We start from the raw sequence: 18,868 nt of genomic DNA, 5'->3' as shown, positions 1-18,868 counted from the left end.
AAGCACGATATTTCACGTTCGTCATGATGGTGATGGCTCTCCATCGTATTCTCTGAAAAACACAATGTCAATTTCATCACATTGTCACTGGTTAACTAGATTTTATGTTTCAATGTTTCATCAAAACATGGAGTTTTGTTTTAAATTCCAGGAATGTTATTTCTTTGTTGCTGTGTGTCACATAAATCAAAAAAGGGTCGTAGCAGCTTGGTAGTCCTTTTAATATCATGGCGATAATTAGGGCATTGTCAACTGTTTGCCCGGTATTTCTCAGAGCTGTTAAAATTGTGTCAGTTCTTATCATGTATTCTATGACGCTTTCATCTCCTTTCTTTTTGAGAGACATGAGTTGGGTTACAAGGAGATTACCCATGGTTTTCCTTTGCTTGCGTAGTGTTCGCATAATATTTAGTGAGCTTTTCTCTCATTATCTGTAGCTTCTCTCATTATTAAGGATAAACTTTTGTCGTCAAAAAACTGTACAAGTTCGGCGTAAGCTTCTTCATTTCTCTCAGTGTCGCTTCTATCGCCATTAGGATGTAAATCTAAAATGGTGCCTTTTAGGCCCAGCGTGCGTAAATGACAAAAATTTTGTCTCCCAAATTACATATTTGGTTTCATCTCCGTTAAATATAAGTCTGTTCCATCGGCTTCCATTATCTCTCCTGGGCACATAATCTGTTGCGAGTTGCATTTCAGTGGAAAGAGAAAAGGAACTGGAACGAAGATTTGAAAGAGGATACGAACACGTGTGTGATGGGTAGAGAGAAGTATATTTTATTTGAGACAGGAAGAGGAAGTGAAAAAAGGATTATGGGATTACAACGTAAAAGGGAGGTAATCATAAAAGGGTCCATGATAAGAGTTATCGTACTTACTTTTAACAGACGGGCCTTAAAGTAAAATAATACCGTAAATTTAAGAGTTAAAGGGGTACATTTTTACGACGTGCCCCAGCGTATTATAAGCACCCCAACCTCCCCATGTTAAGAACGGCTTTCGGAATAAACATTCCCCAACTTCGAAAGCTGTTCTTAACTTGGGGAGGTGGGGGGTATTCCAAAAGCCGTTCTTAACATAGGGTGGTCGGGGTGTTTATATGATGCTGGGGTATAAGGAGCTCTGGTAGAGGTAGCACATTTCGATTCCTAGCTGCTGCGTCCAACAGGGCGGATAGGGGTCACTGGTCCTTATGTATCTCCTAAATCTCTGACATGTTAACTCCAAGAGCTATACTCTGGGTACTGGTCTCAGCAGGCTTGCCAAACCTTATGAGGGGACAGTGTTGGGGCAGCACCGTTGGGTGGAGAGTTCACCAGACTGGACTAACGGCTAAGACTGAACTCTGTTTAGAGTAACTTCCATGCATCCATGACCAGGGCGAACCACCAAGGAGGAGGACTTCGGCTGTGGACCTTGGAGTGGAGCCCCGTGGGCAGTTGGCTGGCATACTCACCTCCTTCCGACAGCTCCTGCATTCCTAACTGGCCCCCAGCTGTCTCGACCCTGTCTTGCCGCTGGACTAAGTGGGTTCGGAACGAGAGAGTGAGGCTGGCTCTATGCAAACCAGCTTCACTTTAAACAAACTCCTAGCGCATGTCATCCATCATTCCTCCCTCACTTCCTTTAAGTTCTGTGGCTTTTGGCAAGCAGTGGTTACACTGGAAGTCATAACCGCAAACCTGAACACAGGCGGCTCAGGCCATAGGTTCGCTCTCCATTAACGGGAGCGGAAATGGAGTTTGGCAGCCGTCTGAGTGTCTGAGCAGCCCTCTTTAGGACAGCACTGCTCACTCCCATGGCACGGGGAACGGGCTAGAAAAGGTGCCCCAAACATTGCGCGCTACACTATATTCTGGCTGGCTTACCGTGGTCAGTGGGAACCCTAATAATATGGTTGAAATAAAGGAAAAGAAATATCTATCAAGATTGTGACATGGAATGTTCATACACTTTTGGACAGAAATAACCTAGACAGACCACAAAGATGCACTGAACTCATTGCAGGCGAACTCGCCAGGTACAATATTGACATTGCTGCTCTAAGTGAAACAAGACTGGCAGGTGAAGGTGAAATTAATGAAAGAGGTCAGGGCTACACCTTCTTTTGGAGTGGCAGAGGACCTGAAGACAGGCGTGAGGCAGGAGTTGGCTTTGTTGTAAAAAATGCGCTTGTGAGTAAACTGGCTGGACCTCCAAAAGGAGTAACTGACCGTCTAATGACACTGAGACTTCCTCTCTCAAATGGAAAGAAGTTTGCTACTCTTATCAGTGCATACGTTCCTACGATGACAAACACTGATGACATCAAGGACAAGTTTTACGAACACTTGAAGAACATCATAGGTGCAACACCAAATCCAGACAAACTCATCATACTTGGTGATTTTAATGCAAGAGTAGGCTGTGACAGTGCTTCTTGAAAAGGTGTTATAGGAAAACATGGTATTGGAAAATGTAATAGCAATGGTGTTCTCCTTCAAACCTGCTCTGGGCATGACCTGCTGATAACAAGCACTGTGTTTCACCTCCCTATTCACAAAAGGACATCGTGGATGCACCCTCGCTCAAAGCACTGGCATCTAATTGATTATATCATCATCAGGAAATGGGACAGGCGAGATATACGTATCACTAGGGGCATGTGTGGAGCCGAGTGCTGGACAGACCACCATCTCATACTGGCTAAGCTCAATCTGTATATCCAACCAAAGAGAAGACCTCAAGGAAAGGGAGCTCCAAAACAATTTAATATCAACAAATTGAAAATAAAAACTGTCCAGAAATCTTTCTCTGAAACTTTGTCAAACCACCTTGAACCTGCTGGAATAGACAACCGAGATGTGGAAACAGCATGGAAGACAATTCACGAGACAGTGTACAACACAGCCATGGAGTGTCTAGGGCCAGTCTCCAGGAAACACAAGGACTGGTTTAATGATAACTGCCTGGAGATTACCCAGTTGCTAAAGGAGAAGCATTCTGCATACAAAACCCATATTGAAGATCCATCCTCCAAACTAAAGAAGGACATATGGAAGAGTTTGCGTAGCAATTTTCAGTTGAAGCTCAAACACATGCATGATTCTTGGCTAAGCAAGAAAGCAGACGCAATTCAAATATATGCAGATAGGAACGACATGAAGAATTTCTATGATGGTCTCAAGGAAATTTATCGTCCAACTCCATCCAAATCATCACCTCTCCTCAGTGCAGACGGATCCACTCTCCTCACTGACAATGACGTGATCCTGAAAAGATGGGTGGAGCATTTTAAAAGTGTACTAAACTGTCCCTCTACCATCAGTGATGAAGCTATTGACCGCCTCCCCCAAATTACCGAACTAGATGAACTCCCAACCCTCGAACAGACTGAGAAAGCAATCCGCCTACTGTCCCCTGGGAAAGCGCCTGGCTCAGATTCTATCCCAGCTGAGATATATAAAAAGGGCGGCAAGACCCTGACTGAAAAACTTCATCAGCTTTTCCTCAAGACTCTAAAGATGCCTCCATCATACATCTATACAAGCATAAAGGTAACCACCAAGCCTGCGACAACCATGAGGAATATCCCTGCTATACATTGCAGGCAAGGTACTGGCCAGAGTAATGCTGAACAGGCTCATAGTTCATCTGGAAAAAGACCTCTTGCTGGAGAGCCAATGTGGATTGCGTAAGGATCGTGGTACTACCGATATGGTGTTTGCTGCCAGGCAGCTCCAAGAAAAAGTGCCAAGAACAAAATGTAGACCTTTACTCCACCTTTGTTGATCTGACTAAAGCCTTTGACAATGTAAGCAGAGAAGGCCTCTGGAGAATAATGGCAAAGTATGGGTGTCCTAGAAAATTCATTGCCATCATACGTCAGTTTCATGATGGAATGATGGCCAGTATGCAAGATCGTGAGGAGACCTCTGACCCTTTTGAAGTCACAAATGGAGTGAAACAGGGGTGTGTTTTGGCTCCCACCCTGTTCAGCCTCATGGTCTCTGTGATGCTGACAAATGCCTTCAGAGACACTGATGTGGGTATTGGAATCAGGTACAGATTTGATGGATCAATTTTCAATCTAAAGCTAAATCTATGAGGGGCGTGCAATAAGTAATGCCCCTGACTCACTTCCAGTTGTCTGATCTAGCTGAAATTTTGCATGTGTAATGATTTATATCTCTACGGGTTATGTGGCAAATTACAGCTCTGAACTAATTGTGGTTTCTGTTTTATAGGTGTTTGAACTGAGTCAGGTGTGAAATGGAGCCTGTTGAATGTCGAGCAGTGATCCGGTTTTTGTATTTAAAAGGGCACACACCACAGGAGACTTTTGATGAAATGAAAAAAACTTATGGTGATAATGCTCCATCATATGACCTTGTAAAATGCTGGCATCGTGAGTTCAAACATGACCGGAACTCTGTGGAAACAGCTCCCAGACCTGGTTGCCCCCGTTCTGCCATTGATGAGGCATCTGTCCGTCAAGTTGAGGCTGCCATTTTGGAAGATCGGCGCATTACTATTCGCCAAATAGCCCAAGATGTCAAGATTAGTACAGGGTCTGTGGAAACTATCATTCATGGCCATTTGCATATGCATAAGGTGTCTGCCAAATGGATTCCCAGGTTGCTCACACCATTCCAGAAGCGAGAACACGTTGAGTGCTTGAAGATGAATTTGGAGATGTGCCAAGAAGATGAGTCAAAATTTTTCAAAAGACTGATTACACAGGATGAAACCTGGGTTCATCACTATGATCCAGAGACAAAAGCCCAGTCAATGCAGTGGAAGCACTTGGACTTACCATCTCCAAAGAAGGCAAGGGTGCAGCCCTCCACTGGCAAGGTCATGCTCACAGTCTTCTGGGACCAGGACGGAGTAGTGATGACAAATTTCCTGGCAAAGGGTACCACAATTACAGGCGCCTATTATGCTTCACTTTTTTAGGAAATTAAGGGAAGCTATCAAAATCAAGAGGCAGGGCAAGATCAGTAAAAATACCCCCCTCCTGCAGGACAACATTCCGGTCCACAACTCGCATGTCGCCAGATCAGAAGCACTGGCGTGTGGTTATGAAATCCTCCCACATCCCCCAACTTTCCTGACCTTGCACCCTCTGACTTTCACCTCTTCCCAGCCATGAAGTTGTTTTTGAAAGGAAAGCGTTTCCCAGATGATGCAGCCTTGATTTCTGAAGTCACATCGTGATTGGAGGACCAACCTCGGGTGTTCTACAAAAACGGTCTCCAGAGCTGCATCAAATGATGGGAGGAATGCATAACTCTGGGTGGTTCCTATGTAGAGAAAGACTAATAACTGTGCCAAGTTTCGTTGCTCTACTACTATGGGAAGTGGGTCAGGGGCATTACTTATTGCACACTCTTCATAGAGTTGCATCAGAAACTGTAAATGATCTTCTGTTTGCCGATGATTGTGCCCTTAACGCTACCTCTGAGACAGGCATGCAACACTAGCAGTGTCAGAAACCGATCTTAAGAATGCGTGAAAAAAGAAATTGAATAATTCAACCTCCTATTTTTACAAGCTCATAACTACTTGAAAAATGTAATTCAAACCCTATTTTTTTCACTTAAAGGAGCGAAGACCAAATTTAAAAAAAATAACAGGTTTAATAGCAAATTATGCAATATTTGTTTTTTAAATCAGTTTTCTTTAAAAAAGATTTGAAGAAAATCAACAAAATTTTACTTACTTCGATTATAAAAAATCGATAGAAATTCAAAAAAATCACTTACCTATAAAAAATACTATTAAATGCTTAGTTCCATTCTTCATTGTTCAGAATATATCCATATTTATATTAAAAATTCCATTTATTTTTTAAATAAAAGAATTTTTAAACGACTTTTTGAAAAAAGCGCGATTACGCAAGCATTTTTACGTCTTTATTGAAAAACCAGAAGTAGTCCTTGTTTAGAACTATAGATGGACAGAAGCCAGTAAAAACCACACGTTTACGTTAGCCATTTAGCCTTGTGCCTGAAGAAATGTGTTCCAATAGTTTAAAAATAGTCAAGATTTTGCCTTTAAAAAAAAAACACTCAAGGAATTTTTTTTTTCTTTCCTCAAAGAAATACATAAATTTTTGATTTATTATATTTTAATTTTTCTTTATCGAGTGAAATTTTTTTTTAAATATCTAAAAAAGAAAACATTGAATGAAATAGAAAAAAAATTTTGTCAGCGTCCATTACTGGACAATATAAGCAGAACATAGGCTTCCAATTAAAATAAAACAAAACAAATCAACGTGGTTTAAAAAAAAAAGGTTTTACACTTTGGTAAATTTCCCAAAAACACTTCTTTTTTGTTTTAATAACAATATATTATTTATTGATTTATCTTCAATTTGTGATATATAAAACTTTAGTACGTAAATTAATTATTAAAATTTTAATAGACATTTCAAAATTGGAGGGGGGGGGTAAATTAAAAAAAACAAACGTTTGTCTAAAATATTATATTCAGTTTATTGGAAAGAGCATAAAATTTCACAGTGACCCTGAAAAATTTTGATAGATTTTTAAAGTTTAAAAATTAAAAAAAACATGAACTCGTAAAATTCAATTCATTTCATTACATAAAGAAAATGGCTGCATGAAAGCGCCGGCAATTTGTAAACACTGTTTTTTTTTTTTTAAATAAAAAATATTTCTATTATTTTTCAAACAACTTTAATAGTTTATTTTGGAAGTATATTCCATAAAGAAAATAAACAACCCACTTTTAAAAGAGAAATTACGAGTTTTTTTTATATTTTATTTGCAGTTTCCTGTTAGGGATGTCAAAAATCCCCCAAAACTTCTGATACACCTAATGCCACACCGTGCAAATATATTCTCAGAGGCTTGTGAAAATTTTGGTCTTACAATCAATACCAAGAAGACTGTGGTGATGCATCAGTCTGCTCCGGAAAACCATTCACCGACCTTGGCAGTACGCTCTCCCGCAATGTAGTCATTAATGATGAAATCAACACTAGACTCACTAAAGCAAACGCTGCGTTTGGTAGACTCTACAAAAATGTATAGGACAGAAGGGGCATCACCTCCATGACAAAGATCAAAGTCTATAAAGCTGTCATACTCACCACCTTACTCTATGGATGTGAGTCGTGGACCGTCTACCAACGGCACGCTAAAAAATTAAATCACTTCCACACCACCAGACTGAGGAAACTGTTTGACATAGGCTGGCAGGAAAGGATACCAGACACAGAAGTCCTCACTCGTGCTGGACTCCCAAGCATCCCCACTATTATGATGAAGGTTCAGCTTTGCTGGGCTGGTCATGTAGCCCGCATGCCAGACTACAGACTACCCAAGAAGCTTCTGTTTGCTTAGCTCCAACATGGCAAGCGCTCCCATGGTGGCCAAAGAAAACGTTTTAAGGACACTCTGAAGGCATCACTGAAGGCCTTCAAAGTAAATCCGTCATCATTAGATAGAGCCAAGTGGTGGGCTGCTGTTCATGATGGTGCCTGCAAATATGAAAGCTACCGAAAGGTTACTGCAGAGAAGCGCCGAAAAGACAGGAAGGACAATGTTTTAAAACCCTCGACATCTGCTATGATTTCCTGTTCCCACTGCAATAGAATTTTTCAAGCAAAGATTGGGCTTATCAGCCATATCCGTACTCACCGATAATGACTCCCCCTACCCTACCCTACAGGATGATCAGATGGTCCTCGTCGTATCGACGGACGAACACACACGACATTGGGGCAGGTTGTAAAAAAATACTGTTAAAACTCGGCGACTTGCCTTGCACTAGTAACACTATTTGCAAAAGTGCATTTTTATTTATTTATTTATTTATTTTATTTCAGATGTAAAATGGATGGCCATTAAAAAAAGTAATTGTACCTATTTACTATGCCTCCTCACGGGACAGAGTTAGACACCAGGATCATTTTTTAATGTGGAGAATTGTAGGTAACAATTAAATATTAATTATTATGCCATTAACTTTTATTTATTTATTTATTTATTTTATTTCAGATGTAAAATGGATGGCCATTAAAAAAAGTAACTGTACCTATTTACTATGCCTCCTCACGGGACAGAGTTAGACACCAGGATCATTTTTTAATGTGGAGAATTGTAGGTAACAGTTAAATATTAATTATTATGCCATTAACTTTTATTTATTTATTTATTTATTTTATTTCAGATGTAAAATGGATGGCCATTAAAAAAAGTAATTGTACCTATTTACTATGCCTCCTCACGGGACAGAGTTAGACACCAGGATCATTTTTTAATGTGGAGAATTGTAGGTAACAGTTAAATATTAATTATTATGCCATTAACTTTTTAATGGGATTCTACAGGTAGCGAAACTGGATTTATTAACAAAAACTGAAATTCAAATATAAAAAATTTTGAATCAAACAAGTAAAAATACATATATTCTTTTTTGGCAGATTATAAAATAAATGATTTCGATTAATGCTTACAAATGTAATTTTAAACGTTTTTTCCCTAATCTTTTACAAGTATATACTTTTAAATCCATATTTTTTTAATAGACTTAGGGGTGAACAACGCGTGCATGTGCGTTGTTTGACTTGCTGTCGGAAAGCATAACATTATTACATAAAAACTATTTGTCCGCGACTATTTTGCATGCGATATTTTTTTTTTTATGTAAAAAATAGGCGTCACCACTTATCAAAGCCGAGAGGCCACTCAAGGATAAGGATTAAAGAGTGTACAGTAGTCAAAAGGACAATATAGTAATCGATAGTAATGGAAGTTCGGTAAATTTGTTAACTCTTAACGGCTCATCAGAAACTTGTTTACGTTGGACTTGAAGACAACCATATTATAGTCAGCTGGAAAGCAGGAAAACTGAAGACAATTCCACAGGCGTGCAGTTCTAAGAAAGAAGCTTTGATCATAGAATCTACGTTTAGGTTTAGGCACAGATAAAGAGTGGGGGGAATTATTGATAGTGTTTTCAGCTAGACAAGTGTTTCTTGTGAAAGTTTGGCGAGGGGGGACCATAGATTGAAGCTCAGTTGAACACTTTCCATGAAAATAATGATAAAGCAGAGACAAACTCGCAACATCTCTTCTGTGAGATAGAGGTTGCAGCAAAGAGAAAAGGACATCTCCCACGAGGCCACAAAGTCTATTTTGAACTCTATCAAGGCAGGACAAGTCCTTTCTAGCAGCCCAGATGTGGCAACAGCATTCCATCCTTGGACGTATCTGGCTCTTATATAGATAGAGAATTGCATCAGCAGCGAGATATCTACTGGATCGATAGTAGGATCCGACCATTTTTCCAGCGGCCTTGGCAACAGATTTGATGTACGTATTCCATTTAAGATCAGGAGTAAAGGTCAAGCCCAGAAGCTTGTCAAAACTTGAAGCCTCCCCAAGACGAGAGCCATTCATTTTAATTGATGCCAGATGGGGATCAGAACGTTGACGATGTAAAGATAGAAGCTTGGTTTTAGAGGCATTAAAAGTAACCAGCCACTCCTTTCCCCATTGTACAACATGATCAAGATCAGAGGAGAGAGAATCGGAGAGAACTTGGTCGTTTACTGTCTTAGATATGCTCCCATGTTTTCAGAATACCCGAAAACCTATGATGTCAAATCGCATGGAAAAGATAAAATAATTAACAAATAAACTTGCGTGTTTTTTTATTTTCAGAAAAAAAAAAGAAGACTTATTTGTTAAACATAAATATTTGGAAGCTAAACTCTTCAATAAATAAATAAATATGAAATGCGTCAGTTTAAAACATCGGTTATCTACACCAAAAAATAATAATGACGTAAAAAATAGATAAATGTTTATATATTTTACGCACACTGTTTTTTCAATTTGGCATTTTTGTTTGCTACAGTGATGAATTTGGCCTTTTTTTCTGAAAGATTTGGCTTCAATTATTTATTATAGTCTGGCAACCCCGATTAGGGTCAGCTATTGGACAGGTTTACCGAAATAAGTAATATTTCTGTAATGCTGGTAGCCTGGCTTTCAGTTTGGGAAAAGTTAGGTCATATGGTAGTCGGCAGACGGGATTATAATCCGAGTACTTCTCATAAGTAGCCCAGTCCCTACTTTTCTATTGCTTTTTAATTTACTTCATAGACAGAGATGGGGATATTTGTGAAATCTACAACAAAACCTGTGTCAATCGCATTAAAATATAGAAAGTGAAGAAACATTCGTGAAAAAATGGGCGGCCCTGAAAAGGCCCGTTTTGGGAATTTTTTTTTTTTTTTTGAAGAAAACGCTTTTTACTTGGCGCTGGTGTACTTGGTGACAGCTTTAGTTCCCTCAGAGACAGCATGTTTAGCCAACTCACCAGGGAGAAGGAGACGGACAGCGGTCTGGACCTCACAATTGCTAAGTGTTCTTTTCTTGCTGTAATGGGACAGACGGCTGGCTTCATTAGCGATTCTTTTAAAAAGATCGTTCACAAAACTGTTCATAATAGACATGGCTTTGCTAACTTGTTTCATTACTTTGTAAATGTAGATGGAATAACTTTCCTTCCTCTTCTTTTTCTTTTTCTTGTCATCATGGACAGGTTTAGCCTTACCGGCTTGCTTAGCGCCTTTCTTGCTAACTTCAGTGGGGGAGCCATCTCGAGGGAAATGATTAATAGCAACTAGATTCCCTCCTCTTTTTATATCTTCCAACGTAGACCCCTACTACCAGGTCTCCTTCTCCAACATCAGGGGTCTACGTTCCAATCTTCCAGAGGTTGAAACCCAATTACAGGAGACGAAACCGGACATATTATTTCTAAGTGAAACTGGAATAGGGCCGACCACTTCCCTAGATGAGTTCATAATTGATGGATACTCCAATTTAACAGCTAAATCAGACACCCAAGATCGCCATGGGCATGGAATATGTGCCTACATTAAGGATGGCTTCCCGTGTGGCAGGGATATCTCTAGAGAAGATCCTAATTTACCCTATATGTGCTTCAGGGTTGCACTTGCTAACACCACTGCATTTATATTTGCCCTCTATCGGCCCCACAACAGCGGAGTTACTATCTTTAAGAGCATGTCTGAGAAAATAGACCACATACTGTCTTCACATCCCTCGGCTAACATCCACATCTGTGGTGACTTCAAAGTCCATAACGTGGAATGGCTAACCCATTCAAATAAGACAGATGATGAGGGGAGGTTTTGTCATGATTTTGCCATTGCTTATGACCTCACTCAGATTGTTCGCGAACCCACCCGTGTGCCCGATACACCCGGTCAATATGCAAGCCTCTTAGACCTTTTTCTCTCAACTTCCCCTGAGCTATGTTCATGTTCCGTTCATTCTCCTCTAGGATCCTCCGACCGCTCCGTTGTATCAATTAAGATAAAAACGAAATGTAAGAAGCCCCCAGACGTACCCCTCCACCGTACTGTATACTGATACTCTATGGCTGACTGGGATAGCTTCCGTACATTCATATCTGATTTACCTCTGCACTCCATGTTTAAAAAGGAAGTGTCCTCTATAGTATCAGATCTGACCGAATGGTTAATTGTAGGCATAGATCAATTCATACCATCTAAAAAATTCCAACAAAAACCTAACAGCCAGCCATGGTTCTTCCCAGAATGTGCTGCTGCTATCGCGCACAGAAATCACTTTTTCCATAGCTACCAACGTAATAGATGCACTGAAACTAAAGCTGCTTTCAGGTCTGCCAGCAACCACAGTAAAAGAGTAATAAAAAATGCAAGAGAGCTATATGCCCAGTCTGTTAAATCCAAGGTAGCTGATCAGCGGCTTGGATCCCACCAGTTTTAGCAAATAACAAATAGGATCCTGAACAGAAGTGTGCGTTCTATCCCAATCATTATCAATGGACCAGAGGTCATCTCGTCAGCGTCAGACAAGGCCAAACTATTTGCCAAGAACTTTGCAGCTAATTCTACCCTATGCGACGAAGGCCATCAACTCCCCATATTTCCTCCTATAACACAGAACAAGCTAGGTAACATACAAATATCCGTGCATGAGGTCGCCAAGCTAATAAAAAACCTAGATTCCAGTAAAGCAACTGGCCCTGATGGCATCCCAATTATAGTGTTAAAAAAGCTTCAACCAGAACTTGCTCCCATACTTACGAAACTATTTAAGCGCTGCCTTAAGGAGAAGTGCTTTCCGACCCCCTGGAAGACCTCATCGGTTTGCCCTGTATTTAAGAATTCAGGTGATAAGTCATCTCCCTCTCAGTACAGACCAATAAGTCTCCTGTGTGTTATGAGTAAGTTGCTGGAATCCATATTAAATAGAGAAATAGTCAACCACCTCAGCAGGATTAACCTTCTTAGTGACACACAATATGGTTTCCGCTCTGCAAGACCTACCGCAGATGTGCTGACGGTTATATCCCACAGGATTAGTGAATCTCTTGACAAAGGCTTCCTTTCTAGGGCAATTGCTCTTGACATATCAAAGGCTTTCGACAAGGTATGGCATAAGGGTCTACTTCACAAGATTTCCAGCTATAGTATAACTGGAAATGTTTTCTCAATCATTAAATCATTTCTCTCCAATAGGTTCATAAGAGTAGTGGTAGATGGACAAAAATCGGAGGCCTGCAATATAAATGCTGGAGTCCCTCAGGGGTCAATCCTGGGCCAACTCTCTTCCTGATCTACATCAATGACCTCCCTAAACACATACTTAAATCATTTGTGGACATCTATGCTGATGACACGACCATCTACGGCAACACATCAAAGGCTGTCAATGACAAAGTTCTCTCTGATTCTCTCTCCTCTGATCTCGAGCGCGTGGTTCAGTGGGGGAAGATGTGACTGGTTACCTTTAATGCATCCAAAACCAAACTCCTATCCTTACATCATTAACGCTCTGATCCCGATCTGGCATCAATTGTGATGGATGGCTCTCGTCTGGGTGAGGCCCCGTGTTTTGACAAGCTTCTGGGTTTGACCTTTACTCCTGATCTGAAATGGAACACGTACATCAAGTCTGTTGCCAAGGTCGCTGGAAAGATGGTGGGATCCTTCTACCGCTCCAGAAGATATCTCACTACTGATGCAATTCTCTATCTATATAAAAGCCAAGTACGTCCAAGGATGGAATACTGTTGCCATATCTGGGCAGGAGCGGCCAAAAACAGCCTATCATGCCTTGACAGAGAACAAAATAGACTTCGTGGCTTAGTGGGGGATGCCCTTTTCTCTACCCTGCAACCTCTCTCCCACAGAAGAGACGTTGCGAGCCTATCCTTGTTTTATCGTTATTTTCATGGCAGGTGCTCGTCTGAACTCCAATCTCTGGTCCCCCCTCGCCAATCTTTCACGAAAAACACTCGTCTAGCTGAATCCACTGTGAAAAATTTCCCCCACTCTATATCTGTGCCTAAATCAAAACGCGGATTCCATGAACAAAGCTTCTTTCTTAGAACTGCACGCCTGTGGAACTCTGTTCCGTCTGCCTGCTTCCCTCCGGACTACAACTTGGATGTCTTCAAGTCCAATGTTAACAAATTCCTAATGAACCGCCCTCTTAATTAAACACTTCATCAAATCTCCACACTAACGTAATGTACTTGCAATAACCCTTATCCCTGAGTGGCTTCCGGGCCTTGATAAGTGGTGATCAATGTGTAAAAAAAAAAAAAAAAAAAAAAAAATATATAAAACACACCGACTCCTAGCAACAATCGAGCAGTCTGCAACTAGACACGCATATTTTGAGTTAAGTTTAATGTCTTCACATAGAACCAAAAAGTCGAGTATTTGAGGCAAGCATTTATTTCATCTGCTGATGTTGACTGAGGAATTGCGGGTAACATTTGTCTGAAATCTCCTGCAAGCAATATTACTGCATTCCCAAATTGTCTGACATTACCAGCAAATCTTGCAGGACCGACCAAGAGCTTCAAGTGATTTTTTGCATGCCATTGTGCATTCATCGAAAACAATAAGTTTATATTTTTGCAATATTTTTCCCCATACTGGATGTTTTGGAGTTGTGAAACATGAGATTGTTTAAAAATTGAATGTTTAATAGTAGTTTTAAAGTAGAATAACTAGTTCTTCTACTTGGTAGCAAAGTCGCAGGTATTCCGCTTGCAGCAAGGGCTAAGTCTATGTGATTTTGTCACCTAATGGCTACCAAAATCAATTTAATTAGAAAGGTTTTACCAGTTACACCTCGTGCTGTTCAGGGTAGCAGTAATTTCCAAATAACTTCTAATCTCACTGTAATTAATTTAGGAGACTAAAATAGGATGAGCGATTAGAGATAGACAGGTAGAGAGGAAGATATATAGATAGAAAAGAGAAAGTGAGAGAGAAATAGAGAAAGAGAAGGAGATAGAGAGAGATAGTGGGATTGAGAGACAGAGAGAGGGAAGAGTTAGAAACAGAGAGAGAGAGAGAGAGAGAGAGAGAGGGTGAACCATTTTTTTCCTCGATCAGTAGAGGAAAAATCTTTAGAGACTAAGGGAAATTTTATTTTTGTTACTATCCAGAGTACCCTTTTTTTTTCGGGAGCTAGAGTTTCCACACATTAGAAACCGACTGGGTTATCTATACTTTCACCTAACAATTTAATAAACAAAGAGATATTGTAAAACATGACGTCAACAACTGGATAAAGCCGAGTGTTGCCGATGTAATAATAACAAAGCTAAGTGAAAGAAATTATAAAGTAAAATTTTAAATGTAGAAACAAAACATCAACAGAAAAAAAAAAACACAAAACCCCCCAAAAAACCTATCGTTCATTTGTATTTGTTTGTTTGTAGCAAATTTCGTTTTTTTTTTTTTGTCAAATAAATAAATTTTAAGTTATTTTTGCAATAAATAATAGTAAATTCGTTAATTTTTACGACTTGCCCCAGCGAATTATAAACACCCCAACCTTCCCATGTTAAAAACGGCTTTCGGAATAACCCTCTCCCCAACATCCCCATGTTAAGAACGACGTTCGAGGTTTGGGAGGTGTTTAATCCAAAAGCAGTATTAACATGGGGAGGTTATTGTTTTTATAATACGCTGGGGCAAGTCGTAAAAATTAACCAGCAAAGAAAAAGTGAAACAAACTTTTATGGGCATTTTTTTTTTTTTTTGCAAGTATTTAAAGAACAAACAAAACTGGTGTATATATATTGCTGAATCCCGGCGAGTAGTTTTATTTTTTAATAATTTTTTGTTATGCTGGAGAGGAACACGTAAAGTAGAAAAAGCAGGAAGGAAACAAAAAACAAATTAATGCAATTTTTTCTATAAAAAAAAAACAAACAAACTGGATAAATCGTATACTTATCGATATGAAAAGTCACTAATGAAAGCAGATTCAATATAAACCGGAAGTATTTCCTGTAAATAGCCTCGGCTGAAATCGGAATGGAAAGTAACGATGTCAAAAAAAGTTTTTTTTAATATGGTAATATTTTATACTTTTAATACTTAAAATACAGTTGGGTAAGATACAAGCATTCTTGTAAAATATAACGAAAAACGGACTTGTAGTTTTCTAGTTTAGTAAAGCCAAACAAACCAGACGTTTCATTTTCATATATATAGATATAAAATAAAATAAAAATTGATATAGAAAATTTATTCATATTTTACAAAAGAACTTTAAAAACCTGTAAAGAAGGTATACAAAATTATAATTATCCGACAAGTACAAATACACACACACATATATAAGCCTGAAGAATCCTAGAGTGGATGAAACGCGGAATATTCAGTGTAGCTTAATCGCCATATATATTTTATAAATTACTAACTAGCTCTATCTACATATTGAGCACTTTTGAAGTAAATACTTAAAGTTTACGCATAAATTTATACTTTCGTATATTAATTTTATGTGAGTAAATGAAGTAGTTATAAGTCGGAGCTTCTAACCATTGCGCTATTTGGCTGTTGCTGTGCAGGCAGTGAATTAACAATTTTTTAACATTGTCCAAATACCTAAGCTCAATTTGTTTACACAAAGAACATCGCTTAATACACTAATGGTAATTAGTATATCACTTCCCAATATGCTCAACCCAAGATAGGGAGCTTTGTTCTAAATTTCCGATTCCGATACGATTCCGATACGTCGTCGTCGTCGTCGGAGGAGGAGGAGGAGGAGGAGGAGGAGGAGGAGGATTTTTAGATTAACACTCAGCTAAATCCCCATTCCAAAAGGAAATATTACTTTTATAGGTGATTGCGTGTGAAAACCTTTAAAAAAAACTTGACGGAAAGCAGTAATTATTTTTGGGACGCCAGGACGCAAGATTACAACCCGGCATTTTGCTTTACCAAAAAGTATGTCACAGTGCCAAATTTCATTCCGTCATAAGAACAAATTTCGACAGAAAAAAAAATTATTTGTACATTTTTACCTAGAAAATAAACATAAAATTACATATAAAAACCGCGTTTATAATTGTTTAAAATCCAATAACGGAGCTGAAGTCGATGTTTTGTTTCTAAAAAAAAAAAAAAAAAAAAAAAAAAAAAAAAAAAACTTTTTTTGATAAATTTCTGTGTAGCTTACCGAGAAAATATTTTTTCTCGGGAATAAAAAGGAATGAAGTTTATTTTTACAAGAATCTTTAGCCATTTATCTAGCCAATGTACATACAATTACGTATGAAAAGCCACGTTTATAATTTTTAAAAATCCAACTTATATCATAATACACCTAAAAAGAAAATATGATAGTCCATTTTTAATCGATTACATGTAAACAGCTTGAAAATTTTCGTGGGAAAAATACAATAGAACACCAAACAATAAGTTTCATATATAAATTTAACGCTAAATGATCACACCTTATTGACCAATGTTTTAAGGACATGTAACCAATTTTATTTGTTTTAAATCTTCTGAATGTTTATTTTCCAAATCAAAATTTAGTATAAAATATGTGATTGTTAAAAGTCACAAAAGCCATGCTCCTTTCCTACTACTAACCTTAATTCTGGGTGGTAATACGAAAAATAAAGCAATTACATGTGATTTTATGATTTTGCTGAGCGGTTTTAGAATTAGTGATAAAAATTACTTAACTGCTTACTGCGGTAGTTTTGTACCGAAAATGGGATCATTTTACATTATATTTATATGCACAACTGAATCCCCTTCTAAATTCTCTAAAATAACGTTTCAGTGTATTTACACGTAATCGCCTAAAAAGTAGAAAATTATATGTTTGGGGGTATATTAAATATAAATAATTTTTAAGTTAACAAACCTCTAAATGTTTGCTGTTTATATGTTCTAGCGAGATTTTCATTTATATTTTTCACTTATGCCAAAACCAAACAAAATATAAGGAAACATGAAATACTTCAGAGGATGTGGTGATCATACAAGACCAAGGTCAATCAGACGTCAGAAAGAAATGTCCAAGCATTTTAAATCGTTTGATATTAAAGTGTGCATAGGCGCCATATGGCCGTTTATCAAATAGGTGCGAAAAGCTTTTTTAAATCTGTGATATTGAATAGGCAAGTGAACTCTAGAATATTTATTTTGCTTACCATAAAAACTAATAAAAACACATTAAATCAGGCTGGGAGAGTCAACGCCACATTTTGGAAATGGGGTGTTCATCAAATACGCTTGGAATAACATTTCCAGGATTTTCAGCCATTACTTTTATAGTCATGCTATCTATCCTCTTTTCGACCCCTTCCGATAAGCATTTTCCTTCAATTCTTTCACAATTTGTCCATCATTTTCACTTCATAAATCTCAACAATACCACATTTGCTCTGTGAACTATCCTGCTTAAAATATCCAAAATGCTTTACATTTCATGACCACAGGAGATCGCAAGTAATGAAAAAACATAATCAATATCCCATATATATATATATATATATATATATATATATATATATATATATATATATATATATATATATATATATAAAGCTACTTTAGTTAAATAAAAATTATTAATTATTATTTTAATATACAAACATTGTGTCAGAGTTGATTGCTATTTACCGTTGTATTTTTTATCTTTAATATAGGAAGAAGGTTTCTACCTATAGTCTACAACTATTACTAATAATAGCAGTAGTAAATATATTAATCCCTTTAGCTGAATCACTTCCCCAAAATGGGATTCTACATTTTTAAATGATTCTGTGAAAAAAAAAAGAAAAAAAGCAATTATTTTAAAATTTCTCATAGGAAAAATTTCTCATATAAAATTAACGTAAAATGATACTCATTTCCGGCCCATTCTTGCTTAATCGCACAAAAATCAAAAATTAGACAAAATACTCGTACAACATAACATTTTCGATCGATTGTTAACATTTATTTATGTGTTTCTACAATCGCTTGTTTATGGTCCTTCTGCTTGGGTTATTGGGCAGCCATTTTTTTAAAGTCGAATTCAAAGAGGATGCACTAAGTTTGCTTTGAACCCAAACCACTTTAAATAGAGTTTAAATACAAATAAATTTATTCAGGTATGTAGAAGAGTCTTGCCTTTGATAATATTTACTTGTTGCATATTTGTTTATCATTTGTTTTGTTTTTTCTGTTAATTACAGGAATAACTGTCTCAATCCCATCATCTTTTTGTGGTACGTGTATAAGTTTAAATGTAGATATGACTTCCTTTTTAATTAAGAAAATCTCCAGAATGTTTTCTTTTTCTGTATAATCCAAGATTTTGATAAACTCATCGAGGATTTTCATCTATATTTTTCACTTGCGTCCAAAGAGAAGCGCCATAAAACTTTATTTCAGAAGAAGCCGATAACAGACATGTCAATAGACAGCTGGCGCTAACAAAATTTAAAAACCCCGTCCAAAGCATTTAAAACATTTTAATAATCAAGTGAACTCCTTGGATGGGTACATATA

The 18,868-nt window shown here is 37.9% G+C and overlaps 1 protein-coding gene across 1 annotated transcript in view; it reads left to right on the top strand.

Moving 5' to 3' along the window:
- LOC145303650 (histone H3) overlaps positions 1-7,965 on the top strand; it is a 43,489-nt gene extending 35,524 nt beyond the window's left edge. Inside the window, exon 2 of the mRNA XM_080145211.1 lies at positions 6,781-7,965. The gene's annotated coding sequence lies outside the window, so the exon portion shown is untranslated. The remainder of the gene's footprint in view (positions 1-6,780) is intronic.
- Positions 7,966-18,868: the final 10,903 nt, after the last annotated feature.

The sequence above is a fragment of the Euprymna scolopes genome, chromosome 19, assembly GCF_053919585.1.
Source record: "Euprymna scolopes isolate OS-2025 chromosome 19, ASM5391958v1, whole genome shotgun sequence".
Lineage (NCBI taxonomy): Eukaryota > Metazoa > Mollusca > Cephalopoda > Sepiida > Sepiolidae > Euprymna > Euprymna scolopes.
The sequence above is the reverse complement of the archived record's forward strand: the minus strand, read 5'-3'. Positions and strand labels throughout refer to the sequence as shown.